Genomic DNA, 14,108 nt, shown 5'->3' with positions numbered 1-14,108 from the left:
TATGAACTATGTATATACTAACTTTCTGTACCTCCACCTTAGATCAAAGTGAGTATCTTAGGCCATACCTCCTAACAACACTACAAATTTCCTCTGACAACCTATTTTTTCCTCCACATCCCCAGGGTATTCCTTCCATTTCATCCCCAGCCCGTGAATCAGAAAGGATTATATGGTCCTTAGTTATATTACTATTAAAATATATTTTTCACCCTCATCTAAGGAGAGCCTCAACGTGTGGGAAATCAGATGACTGCAGAGACTTGAAACAGAAACCATTTGGCCAGAGAGAGATCAACAATAGGGACAGCTCCTTTCATACTGGTATATGTTTCTTGCCAACACAAGAATGGCAGTAGAGGGCAATACCTGTCAGCTCTACAAGGTGGACTCAATTACAGCAGCAATGGACATGCCACTGGAAGACCTGAAGGAACAGAAAATCTATGTATGGGGTTGCTAAGAGTCAACACCAACTTGATGGCCCTTGATCAATCAATCAACCTGAAGTGGAGTAAGTGTTAATCATACAGGCAGACCTTAGGTTAGGGAGCCCCAGCTGTGGACTTGTCTCCAGAATCATTCACCCAATGCCTGTTCTATCACTCACTAAAGTCTGAAGAGTATTTTTGAAAGACGATATAAAAATGAATGAACTAAATATATAATACATTATAACTTTAAGAGCTATCCTCAGGCAACCACTCTTCTTCATATTAGGTCAAATCTTGGAAAGACAACTTCTAGCATATAATTCCACTCTTTTTTCCTCCAAACCACAGATACAAAGAGTTCAGTTTTGAATTTCCTTAAAGAACAGGGATCTTTAAGCAATATGGTCTCTAGCATAGCCTTCCTCAGTTTTGCAGCTTCCCAAATGTGTTGACTGCAACCCTCATCGTTCCCAGATGGGGTGCTCACTGGGTATTATGGAAACTCTGGTCCAACATTCCCGTGGGGACCTAGTTGAGAGTCTAGCTTCCATATAATGCAAATGATTGCAGATACAGCCAGAGGGAATGCTATAACATTAGATAGAAAGGTTTTATTTTCTTTGGAGTTAGTCCTGGGTCCTGTTCAGTTACAAGAGGTTCTGAGCAAAGAATGTGAGCTCTTTCTCAACATCCTGTCTGTCAGTCACCCGAAAGATCTGAAATGTTTGTGCTTCATCACTCTTGACCTCCATGACAAGGCTCAGGTCATCCTTTTAAGCATTAGAGCGGGAAGATAAACAGTCCCTGGGGGGTGTAAAAACAGATTATTTCTTTTTCCACTCCCCCCTCAAAAGCACACTTCCCAAGAACACTCCAGGACCTAATACCTGAGCTTCTCTGTGCTTAAATGCAACGGTCAGACATAACTTAAATGTAAATTTTTAAAAATTATTATTATTTATATTACTTAGCCTTTTGCCAAAATTCTCGGGACAGCCTGCAGGGATTAAAGCACACAAAAGTGTGATACAAGAAAAGAAAAAAATACAACACCATTAGAAATCATTTTAGAGCACAGAGCAGAAATTCTGGAACAATTTTCCCTAACCCTCTAGAGCAGGGCTTCTCAACCTCAGCAACTTTAAGATGGGTGGACTTCAACTTTCAGAATTCCCCAGCCAGCATGGGAAGCATGGGAATTCTGGGAGTTGAAGTCCACCCATCTTAAAGTTGCTGAGGTTGAAAAACCCTGCTCTAGCGTGTCCTCTAGATATGATGGGACAGCAGCATGCAGAATTTCCCTTAGCCGTGCTGGCTGGGAATTCCGGGTATTATAGACCACAAACATTTGGAGAGCATCAGTTCAGGAAAGCTGTTCTAGAATGCATTTGCAAATCTGTAGAGAAAATATCATAAATTGCCCTGTGATGGAAGCAAGTTTCATAGTACTATTGTAACCCTCAAATTAACTAGCATAAATGGGATGCCATTTGCATTTCCCAACACCCAGGAGGTAACCCAAAAGAAAGGTATTAAACATTAGTCTTTTATCCCTGTAACGCTGCTCATAGTGACCCAGTCAAGTTGCTTTTCAAAGTTAACCTTCTAAGCCAAGCTTGTCCTGTTTGGGCCTATGTCTTCTTGAAATAAACCCTGCAAATTGAGCTAATGACTGTAACAGACTTTGTGTACTCTACAGTAGCAACAGAAGAATAATGATATTTAAATTTAACTTTGTCTCAGCTCCTTGGACTGGCTTCTAGGTTCCTGTGTTTCCTTGACACTGAACTAGTGAGCAGAATATTTGAAATTATGTGACGAAGTGTTAGCCCTTGAAAACTTCTAGACTGGATTTATAATGCTTGCAGGTATGGTGGGTGCATGTAATGGGAATGTGCATAATTTGTCTTGGTTTATTTATTTATTTATTTTTATTGTTGAATGTTGCCTTTATTTTTATAAGAGCACCAAAACATCTGTTAAATCAGAGCTGAGCTCTGGCAGCATGTTTTTGTGGAGGAAATGTCTACCTCGTGGTGCACGTTTAAGTTGTCTAGTTCCTAAGTAAATAAAGCAGCATGCAAACAAGCCATATGCACACAGAAAAAGATTTTTTTATCAATATGCACAGGCATGATGGGTCTCTGCTATGGGTGGACAAAATAATAATAATAATGTTGTTGTTGTTGTTGTTGTTGTTGTTATATCATCATCTTCATCCACTACTACTACTCCTGATTTGGGGATTTCAGTATACAGCCTGTAAGAGCTGGCAGGCTGTATAATATTCTCATTTTAGATGTGAGCAAAAAAAGTTCCCACAGTTTTCCAGAGCTCTTCATGGATGAAGTAAGACTAAACCCATATTTACACATTCCTAAAGCAGTGCAATTAACTACACAGCCTTCCCCAATCAGTTTTTTTTTTCATATGTGTTGGGTCTATAACTCTCAGAACATCCAGCCATCATGTTATCAACACTAAACATCTGAAGCGTAGAAGATTGGAGAAGGTCAACCCGGAAGGTTTCTAGATTGTGCTAATAGATGCCTTATCTTTCTTTCATCCTCCTGGTTTTCACATGCCACTAGATGATTAATAAGCAAACAAGCAAAACATAATACAGTACATTTGAATGGCTTCCCAAATATGCTATTTCAGGTGACTCTGCCATATTGTATATTAACCCTGGGAATATCTCTTTTTCTCCTGTCAGTGTCTTGTACTTTGACAGTTAATCCTGCAGAGTGGAAGGGAAGTGAAACATCTGGCAGAAAATAGAAGTTATAGGTGGAGAAGGTTCTTCTTCACACCTGAATTGGCTTTTTCATGTAAGTGTTGATAAATAAACAGGTTATCACAAATGCTCCAAGCTCTTCCAATGCTCTCCCATCAAAAGAAAAGAGAATATGGTGAAGGCCCCCCTGATCTTTCTACCAATTGGGAAAAAGGGAGCATAAAAATATGATCAACCCCAAATTAAACTTTTTCAACTCTTTCCATTCATCTTGATGAAAGGATTAACAGCATATCTTTTAAAAAATAAACATTTGGACTTACAAATAGTTTAATTTTGTCTAAATAATATCCAGTGGTATCAATGACAATATTTCTGCCTTTCCTAACTTGGGTCCCTCCAGATGTATGAATTTCAATTTCTGGAACTTGCAGCAATGGTAATGGTGGCTAGGAAATTCTGCAGGGCATCCAGATTAGATTCTGGATTTTGTTGTGCTTTGCGTTGATAATGTAGTCTGAATGGGATGGGAGAGATACCTTTGAGCACTAGATAAGGAAGAGAGGTTGATTTAATTCGGATCTGAATGAAAATTTACTTATTTTGCATTTTTGTATCAACACACAAACCCAAAATCAATTATTCCTTTAAATTTTGCACCTCTCCGAAGTTTGCAGCCTAGTCTGCCAATAAACAAATGTTGTGTATATTAGAGAACAGTCTGCACAAACCTATAAAATAAGGTAAGTGCTTTTAACAAAGGGGGAAATGTTTGCAAACAAAATTATGTCAGTTTGATGAAATATGCCCTAAAATACAAGGCTAATTTAGGGTGTACTTTTTAAAATTATTACTTTAGCATGAAATGGGGCAAACCAAATTTATGAATGGAAAATTAGAAGCAGAGAGAAAGAAAAATTATCTGCTTCACAAAAAAGAGAGAGAGAGAGAAGCAGAAAAGCTAGGATTGTCAAATTCAGGCATCCTATTGTGCTCATATACTATATGTACAAATTCTTCAGCATCACCCATTCTTGTCTAATTAATTCCCTAGGGCTGTCTTTCTAAGGTTGCTATCCCATGCTCATTTATTTGAAAATTGACTGCCATGGATAATTACTTTGTCAGCTCAGTGTGCATTTGGCAATTAGATAACTTGAGATTCAGGATGTCTTATATAGATTTTTTTAAAACAGAAACTATATAAAGCCTTGGAAAAAACTTTTATTATTATTAAGGCTGCCTGCTATGAAGCTAATGTGGCTTGCAGTCCCAGTATAACACCAGTGACTTGATGTTTTGCAAAAAGAAAAAGAAAACGTCTTTCTCTTCTGGTATAATGTGACTATACACTTGTCATAAGCTTGGCATCAACACTTTTATGATTTTTGCAGTTGACTGCAACCTTCCCTGTAGCTCTTTAACAGGTGTTTCAGAAATGTTTAACAGGTGCAGCAGTACCTGGCATGGAGGCACAGTGAAACTTCAGCTGATGGTTTTCTGCCAATTGATTCAATAGGATCATGGCCAGAAAAGATAGAACAAGGCTGGCAATCCTTGGCAATCCTTTTTTCCCCCTTGCATCTTAATTGACAACAGTCACAAGAGTCTGGGGGCATTCTAATTCCTGGAAAGGCCTTCAACCCACTGTTTTCTCTGCCTGGTACAACCCGGACCAGAAACATTTAAACCAGTTAAACATTTCTTGGAAGGGAGCAATGGAGGCTATGGGATGCTGACTGAATAACTGCTTTGTACTTTTTAAAAACTTGGCAGATTCAAACACCATTTGTGCCAAAGGGCTGCTCCTTCACTGATGGTGGCATACAAAACTGTGAGCAGCTCTTACTTTCTCATGTCTCATTGCCAGCCAGTAGATATATAGCATTCTTCATTAAAACATCCACAGGAAGACCTGGGAGTTAAGAGAGACTCCAGTGACCTGAAATCTAGTTAACTGAACTCTCTGTGATCCACATCCATTCAGATGGTGGAAAGATCATCCCCCAACAATCCAAGGGCCAAACAGGGAGGCTCCTGTGCACTTGCAATGCCCTTGTTTCACACCAAGGACCACGTCTGAGCATCTGCTACCCATAACCCATACCAGAACACCAGCCTTAAAAAAAAAGATACACAGAAGTGACTAGCACAGAACAGTGACTAGCCAATTGAGAGGCTGATAGCCAACTAGTTTCCCAGGTCTAGAACTGGCACAGTAATATAGGCTATTAGTTTGTTAGCAGACTGCTAAAACATAGACTTCTACCAAGCACACTGATAATAATTGCCCTTTTTATAAGAATTTTATCAAGCTTCAAACAAAAAGAAAAGCTACAGAAAAACAAAAAACTACAAAGGAAAAAAAGAGAAAAAACTAAAAAAGTGTGGAAACACAAGAGAAAAAATTTTCAAAGTTACAAAAAGAGGTGACTTCTGACTTTTAATAGCAAGGATATACAAAAATTTCCATAATCACTCCCTTACTAACCAAAATCACATTATTTCAATAAATCATTCCATTGGCACATTGCAAAAAATCACTAAATACAGTTACTCCTTCCCCTTATATTAAAAGAAAATAAAAAATTATATAAACCTCCTAATCAACTTCCCCCCCAAAGATAACATTTATTTAATTATTTCCTTCCTACTACTATTCTATACATTGCTGACTACTATAATAAAGATCAAACTAAAAAACATATAATTTGTCTGCCACTGTACTTGATAATACAACAGTTTTAATAATCTTAATCATATTAAACCAAAAACCATCCAAATAGACATTTTTTATTATACCTTAATAATCCGAATCCCTTCAGCAAAGGATCGTTACCTTGTCGTGGTGCTGGAGCTTGAGCACCTCAATGATGCCATGAGCTAAACCGTGAAGGGCCACCCAAGACGGGAAGGTCATGACAGAGAGGTCAGACCAAATGCGATCCCTGGGGAAGGAAATGGCAACCCACCCCAGTATTCTTGCCGTGAAAACTAAATGGATCAGTACAACCAGAGATATGTTGGTATACCATCGGAAGATGAGACCCCCAGGTCGGAAGATGGTCAAAATGCTACTGGGGAGGAACAGAGGATAAGCTCAACTAGCCCCAGACGTGATGACGCAGCTAGCTCAAAGCCGAAAGGACGGCTAGCGGCCGACGGTGCTGGTGGTGAACGGCGAATCCGATGTTCTAAGGATCAACACACCATTGGAACCTGGAATGTAAGATCTATGAGCCAGGGCAAATTGGATGTGGTTATTGGTGAGATGTCAAGATTAAAGATAGACATCCTGGGCGTCAGTGAACTGAAATGGACTGGAATGGGCCACTTCACATCAAATGACCACCAGATCTACTACTGTGGACAAGAGGACCACAGAAGAAATGGAGTAGCCTTCATAATTAATAGTAAAGTGGCTAAAGCAGTGCTTGGATACAACCCCAAAAACGACAGAATGATCTCAATTCGAATTCAGGGCAAGCCATCTAACATCACAGTGATCCAAATATACGCCCCAACCACAAATGCTGAAGAAGCTGAAGTAGAGCAGTTCTATGAGGATCTGCAGCACCTACTGGACAACACGCCTAAAAGAGATGTTATTTTCATCACAGGAGACTGGAATGCTAAGGTGGGCAGTCAAATGACACCTCAAATTACAGGTAAGTATGGCCTGGGAGAACAAAATGAAGCAGGACATAGGCTGATAGAATTTTGCCAAGACAACTCACTCTGCATAACAAACACTCTCTTCCAGCAACCTAAGAGACGGCTTTATACATGGACTTCACCAGATGGACAACACCGAAATCAGATTGATTACATCCTTTGCAGCCAAAGGTGGCGGACATCTGTACAGTCGGTAAAAACAAGGCCTGGAGCTGAATGTAGTTCAGATCACGAACTTCTTCTTGCACAATTTAGGATCAGCCTAAAGAGATTACGGAAGACCCACAGATCAGCTAGATATGAGCTCACTAATATTCCTAAGGAATATGCAGTGGAGGTGAGGAATCGATTTAAGGGACTGGACTTAGTAGATAGGGTCCCAGAAGAATTATGGACAGAAGTTCGCAGCATTGTTCAGGAGGCGGCAACAAAATACATCCCAAAGAAAGAGAAAACCAAGAAGGCAAAATGGCTGTCTGCTGAGACACTAGAAGTAGCCCAAGAAAGAAGGAAAGCAAAAGGCAACAGTGATAGGGGGAGATATGCCCAATTAAATGCAAAATTCCAGAGGTTAGCCAGAAGAGATAAGGAATTATTTTTAAACAAGCAATGCGCGGAAGTGGAAGAAGACAATAGAATAGGAAGGACAAGAGACCTCTTCCAGAAAATTAGAAACATTGGAGGTAAATTCCAGGCCAAAATGGGTATGATCAAAAACAAAGATGGCAAGGACCTAACAGAAGAAGAAGAGATCAAGAAAAGGTGGCAAGAATATACAGAAGACCTGTATAGGAAGGATAACAATATCGGGGATAGCTTTGACGGTGTGGTCAGTGAGCTAGAGCCAGACATCCTGAAGAGTGAGGTTGAGTGGGCCTTAAGAAGCATTGCTAATAACAAGGCAGCAGGAGACGACGGCATCCCAGCTGAACTGTTCAAAATCTTGCAAGATGATGCTGTCAAGGTAATGCATGCTATATGCCAGCAAATTTGGAAAACACAAGAATGGCCATCAGATTGGAAAAAATCAACCTATATCCCCATACCAAAAAAGGGAAACACTAAAGAATGTTCAAACTATCGAACAGTGGCACTCATTTCACATGCCAGTAAGGTAATGCTCAAGATCCTGCAAGGTAGACTTCAGCAATTCATGGAGCGAGAATTGCCAGATGTACAAGCTGGGTTTAGAAAAGGCAGAGGAACTAGAGACCAAATTGCCAATATCCGCTGGATAATGGAAAAAGCCAGGGAGTTTCAGAGAAACATCTATTTCTGTTTTATTGACTATTCTAAAGCCTTTGACTGTGTGGACCATAACAAATTGTGGCAAGTTCTTAGCGGTATGGGGATACCAAGTCATCTTGTATGCCTCCTGAAGAATCTGTATAACGACCAAGTAGCAACAGTAAGAACAGACCACGGAACAACAGACTGGTTTAAGATTGGGAAAGGAGTACGGCAGGGCTGTATCCTCTCACCCTACCTATTCAACTTGTATGCAGAACACATCATGCGACAAGCTGGCCTTGAGGAATCCAAGGCTGGAGTTAAAATCTCTGGAAGAAACATTAACAATCTCAGATATGCAGATGATACCACTTTGATGGCTGAAAGTGAAGAGGAACTGAGGAGCCTTATGATGAAGGTGAAAGAAGAAAGTGCAAAAGCTGGTTTGCAGCTAAACCTCAAAAAAACCAAGATTATGGCAACCAGCTTGATTGATAACTGGCAAATAGAGGGAGAAAATGTAGAAGCAGTGAAAGACTTTGTATTCCTAGGTGCAAAGATTACTGCAGATGCTGACTGCAGTCAGGAAATCAGAAGACGCTTAATCCTTGGGAGAAGAGCAATGACAAATCTCGATAAAATAGTTAAGAGCAGAGACATCACACTGACAACAAAGGCCCGCATAGTTAAAGCAATGGTGTTCCCTGTAGTAACATATGGCTGCGAGAGCTGGACCATAAGGAAGGCTGAGCGAAGGCTGAGCACTCTGAGAGTGCCTTGGACTGCAAGAAGATCAAACCAGTCCATCCTCCAGGAAATAAAGCCAGACTGCTCACTTGAGGGAATGATATTAAAGGCAAAACTGAAATACTTTGGCCACATAATGAGAAGACAGGACACCCTGGAGAAGATGCTGATGCTAGGGAGAGTGGAAGGCAAAAGGAAGAGGGGCCGACCAAGGGCAAGATGGATGGATGATATTCTAGAGGTGACGGACTCGTCCCTGGGGGAGCTGGGGGTGTTGACGACCGACAGGAAGCTCTGGCGTGGGCTGGTCCATGAAGTCACGAAGAGTCAGAAGCGACTAAACGAATAAACAACAAATCCGAATCCAAATCATTAAAGATAAATTAAATCAGCCAAACCCTAAAAACAATCCAGATAAATATTCTTAAACCCTTATCCCACTTCAAAATAAACCAGAGCATTTATATATCCCCACAATATGCACACAGAGCTTTTTCCTTTAAAAAAAAAAAAAAACAGCCCAACCGCCTCCCTCAAAAACTCTGACTTCTTTCCAGGAGACCTCCCATAAATAATAACCCCTTCTTTTCTATGGTGTTCCACCAGAAAATCAATTCCACTTGTGGCTTGCAACTCGCTCTCTCCCTTAAGTTTCTCCAACTCAACTATCCGATCTTCATCCAGCATTTCAACAGAAATCCTGATCTTACTCTTAGAAGAGACATTTCTGTTACTGTTAAATTCCTCAGTTTCATCCACGACATCCCCAACCAGATGACACATTTTAGACCTCATATTTTCCACAATGTCCTGAATGTCTTGCATAAAAACTTGGTAAGAATCAGAAAGAATCTGTTTAAAATCTCAGTGGAAGTCAGAGAAAGTCTGTTTAAAATCCTCCATGTCTCACGCAGTAGATTATGGCGCCCCCTAGGAGCTTAACCAGCGAAAGTTGAAGATATGAAAGAATTTCGGAATGTGTTAACACAAGCAAAAGTGAGATATGCAGACAGTTCCCCAGGGAAAGTAGACGCAGAAAACTGAAGGTTCAAAACAGCTGATTCAATGTGTAGGAAAATGCTAATATCTTCAAATTTAGTACAAAAATAATAATAGGGTGACAATTATTTACTCACAATCCTCAATATTTGGAGGTAAAACAAAGTCCAAAACTTAAAAATAAGTTTTTAAAAAATTAATCCCAAAAATAACAATAAGCACCAAGAGAGCCCGCTTCTCCTTGCTGTAGAAAGCCTCTCTTAGGGTACGCGTACTTAAAAGAAATATAAATTCGTTGGTTTAGAAATGGGGTGGCCAGTCTTAATGTCCTTTTAAGACTACAGGATGGCTTGGAAAATGGTGACATCCCAGCCTCCCAGCTAGCTCTTACCAGTCAAACACAAACACTGTTCGCGATCTTCTGGCTGCAGGCAGCCATCTGGAGGACAGATGGGGTGATTCCAGGTATTTTCCTTTTTCTGGAAAAACACTCCTGGGCTTCAGGAAAAGCCTGCCTGAGCCCGAAAAAACTGCTGCATTGTCAGTTCTGCCTGTTCAGCCTGCGGGCACAGCTCTTCAGTCCACCATGTCCCCGCCAGAAGTCCAATAATTGCTTTGTCTCTCTGTTCTACTCCCATTTGTTTGCCTCCTTGGAATTCCTGATGGTTCACGGCAGTGTTTCTCAACTTTGGTAGCTTGAAGATGTGTGGATTTCAACTCCCAGAATTCCCCAGCCAATCATGCTGGCTGGGGAATTCTGAGAGCTGAAGCCCACACATCTTCAAGCTGTCAAGGTTGAGAAACACTGCTCTACAGTGACTGGGTCAGTTTTTAAATGCAAATCTCTTCTTATACTTTGCCTCAAGCTCTTCTCTGCCTTCTGTATATGTCTCATATGTTTTATGCCAAAGCTGAAAAAGCTGCAGCCCTCCAGTTACGTTCAACCTAAGGAAGTTAAAGCTAAGGCTGGACAGACATAAGAAACATTGGATGAGTTTAGTGTTGTTGGGTTTTTTTTAACAAGACAATAAATCTCCACATTTTTACTGGGAAAACTTCTGTAAAGTAGAGCACAGCATGTGGCAGCATCCAGCTGACCTTGGTTGATTAGTACTTGGGTGGGAGAATAGACTGGGAAGGTTAAAAAAACATCCCAGAAAAAGCCAATGGTAAACCACTTCCATGTTGTTGCCAAGAAAACTTTGTTGATGTGTGTGTGTACATCGCCAGGAGTTGAGCTTAACTTGAGGGAGATTTAACTTTAGACTAATATATGTGGACAGCAATGAAAATTGCAAACTCCCAAACTTTTCATCCCTCACAGCAAGTCCCTCTCTTTAAACACAGGGAAGAGGTTTTCAGCCCATGGATTAACTGTGATCAGATTTAATCAATAGCTCCCTATTTCCAGAGAGGTAGTTATGTTAATGATTTGCAAAAACAAAAAAATCAAAACAAAACCCACAGAGAGTCTTGTGGAGGCTTAAAAGCCCACAGATTTATTATGGCACAGGATTTCATGGACTAGCACTCATTTCAGATGGTTCTTATTATGCATCTTGAGAAATAGGCGCCACAGGACTCATTGTTTTAGTTGCACTTGGGAGTATGTTTCAGATCCTGGCTGAAGAAAAGCCCAGTGTTCTATTTCTAACAGCAGATGTTCCCAGAAGCTCACAATCATGGTCCCTGTGTTTTGTCCCTAGAAACTACTATTCAAAAGTATACCAAGTCTGAACATTCAGGGTTCAATGATGGATTTCATCTTCCATAGCATCTTCAATTATCCCTATTCCCATCATTGTCTAATATATGGTTAAGAAATATTTCATTTACCCTAAGGTATTTTCAGCTAATCATATCCACACAACAAATCCAAGATTTAGTAATTGCATAAAAATTCTCCTTTCTTTTTCCTAACCAGATGGAAGAGAATTTGCTTGTGAAATTTATTTCAGAAGAGAAGAAAGCCTCAGTGGAATTTTCAGAGGTGGAGTGTGACGCACCTATCTATTAATTTATTTATTAAACAAATTTATATAGCCACTCATCTACCAAAAAGGAACTCTGGACTGTGAACAACATAAAAATACAACGCGATAAAACAACCATTTAAAACAATAAGGTATGTTGAGGTCCCAATAAAAATTCACATCCATTAACCAACCACAGGATGATGCCAGCTCCATCAACATCCTGGCCCCAGTGCCTGGGGGGATAGGTAGGTCTTCACTGCTTTCATGAAAGCCAACAGGGTTGAGATTATCAGTACCTCTGGGGTGGGGTGGGGAGTCTGTTCTATAAGTCAGGTGCCATGACAGAGAAGACCTGCTTCCAGGGCCCCATCAGGCAATACTGCTTCACTGAGATGACCAAGGGGTGTGTGCGTTAATGTCTTTTCTTTAATTGCACAATAATCTTTCTAATGGTCTACTGCCTTATTTTCTTCCTATGCTTCTATTGTATTAAACTTCAAGGAAAAATATCATGAGGGCACTCCTTGCACAGACAGAGACTTCTTGGATTGGTAAGTGTGAATATCTAGAAAGCTTTTGAGTGATGGGTAAAATACAGTAGCACCATCTTCTCTCATCTCCAACAGTAAATAAGCTCAAGGACACCACCCAGGGAAATTGTAAAGAAATGTTCAAGCACACAGAGAAAAGGCTAGAAAAACGAAACTCCTTTTACAGGGGGAAAAGCTCTTTTGAGAAATGCAAATTAGATTTCAGCACAGCATTACCCCAGATCCATTCATCAGTTTCAGTTACCATATGTGGTTTGTAAGCACATCTGGCTTATGTGACCTAAAGCAGTTCCCAAATTGGAGCAGACTGAGTCTGAATTTCAAAGAAAGAAAAAACAATTCTGAACTAAATTACTCATTGTGACATGATTTCCTTTCTGGCCATGGATTTACTCATTTAATAGTAAAGCTAGAAAGAACCAGAAGATCATCATGTTCAACCATCTCCTCCATTGCCTCCAATATAGACAGACTGACAGAAATACATGTGTGATCTCAGAACAACTCACACAGATATCCATCCACACAAGATGCAATGCATAGAAAGTTATTTCCAGGTGTTTGTTTTTAAGCCATCTTTGAAGGAAATCACCCCATTTGAGAATGATTTTCTTCAGGACCATAGAGAGAATTGTTTCTTAAAGAAGCCAGAAAATGAGATTACAACACAGGATAGGACTACAAGATCTCAGGCACCAAAATCTGGACAACCACAAGATGGCAGGATTTTTGCTGTTCAGTTTGGTAGCCTTAACACTGAAGTACAGTATACAAGAAAAGGATTCCTATCATTACCCTGCCACCCATACCAGAACCACAATTCTCAGCATTCTTTGAGAAGAGAATAACAGTTAATCTACAGTAGACAGACAGATGATACACACACATATGGAGAAGGTCTATCTATGTGGTCACTAAAAGTTGACACTGACTTAATGGCACATGATCAATCAATCAATCAATCAATATATATTTGTAATGCCTGCTGCTCCTTAACCCTGGAGTGGTACCCAAATCAGGGTCAGTCAAGACCCTTTTGCTGCCTGAGAAAAAGAACAATATGGCTTCCCCCTCCATTCCTCATATAGCTGATTGGCATTTGAAACTTATTTCAGCATGGTGTATAAGCCACGTCCCACATTCTCCCACATCCAAGGACATCAGGGGACAGATCATGTGGCACATAAATCTCTGTTCACAACCATAGGGGAAAGGATTAAGTATCCTTGGCTGAGGTCTCCTGGTGCTGTGCTCAATGCAGAATGCCACCTACATTGAGGAGCGAGTGGCACAACTCACTCTGCTTAATGGTAGGACCGGCCCAGCCTTTTTTAAAGTTCCAAGAATACATGTAATAGAGTGGGAACATGGCAGGATTTCCCACATTGACTGCCTGTACAATCCCTATTTGTGGGCCCCTGTGTACTGCATGAACAGTTGGGGACCCTGTAGAAGTAATTAGTAGACTTAATTTTACCAAATAATAGAGGAAACTTTCAAATAAAATCTAATGGTGCGTGTCTTGGCAGAGCAACACAGTTGGCCTCAATTGCCTAGACTCATGCTCTTTCCTTTCAAAGCAATATTTCCACATTGTTTCCCTGGAATACATTTCCTCTCAGCAGAGAACCTATTAATAATTTGAAAAAGCATAACTTAGGACATATCTCATCAAAGTGGCCATTTGCCACAAGAGCAAACACAGCCAAAAATATTGCACTTGACGAACTGTGTCTTTCCACAAAGCAAAGCCCAAGTC

The 14,108-nt window shown here is 40.3% G+C and overlaps 1 long non-coding RNA gene across 1 annotated transcript; it reads left to right on the top strand.

The window, feature by feature from the left end:
• The first annotated feature begins 392 nt into the window (after positions 1-392).
• On the top strand, positions 393-13,215 carry LOC134488790 (uncharacterized). The gene is made up of 3 exons (XR_010067048.1): positions 393-514; positions 3,151-3,265; positions 11,747-13,215. It is a non-coding gene; the product is annotated as an uncharacterized LOC134488790 (long non-coding RNA).
• Positions 13,216-14,108: the final 893 nt, after the last annotated feature.

The sequence above is a fragment of the Candoia aspera genome, chromosome 2 (assembly GCF_035149785.1).
Source record: "Candoia aspera isolate rCanAsp1 chromosome 2, rCanAsp1.hap2, whole genome shotgun sequence".
Taxonomy (NCBI): domain Eukaryota; kingdom Metazoa; phylum Chordata; class Lepidosauria; order Squamata; family Boidae; genus Candoia; species Candoia aspera.
Note: the sequence above shows the minus strand (reverse complement) of the source record. Positions and strands in the feature narration are given on the sequence as shown.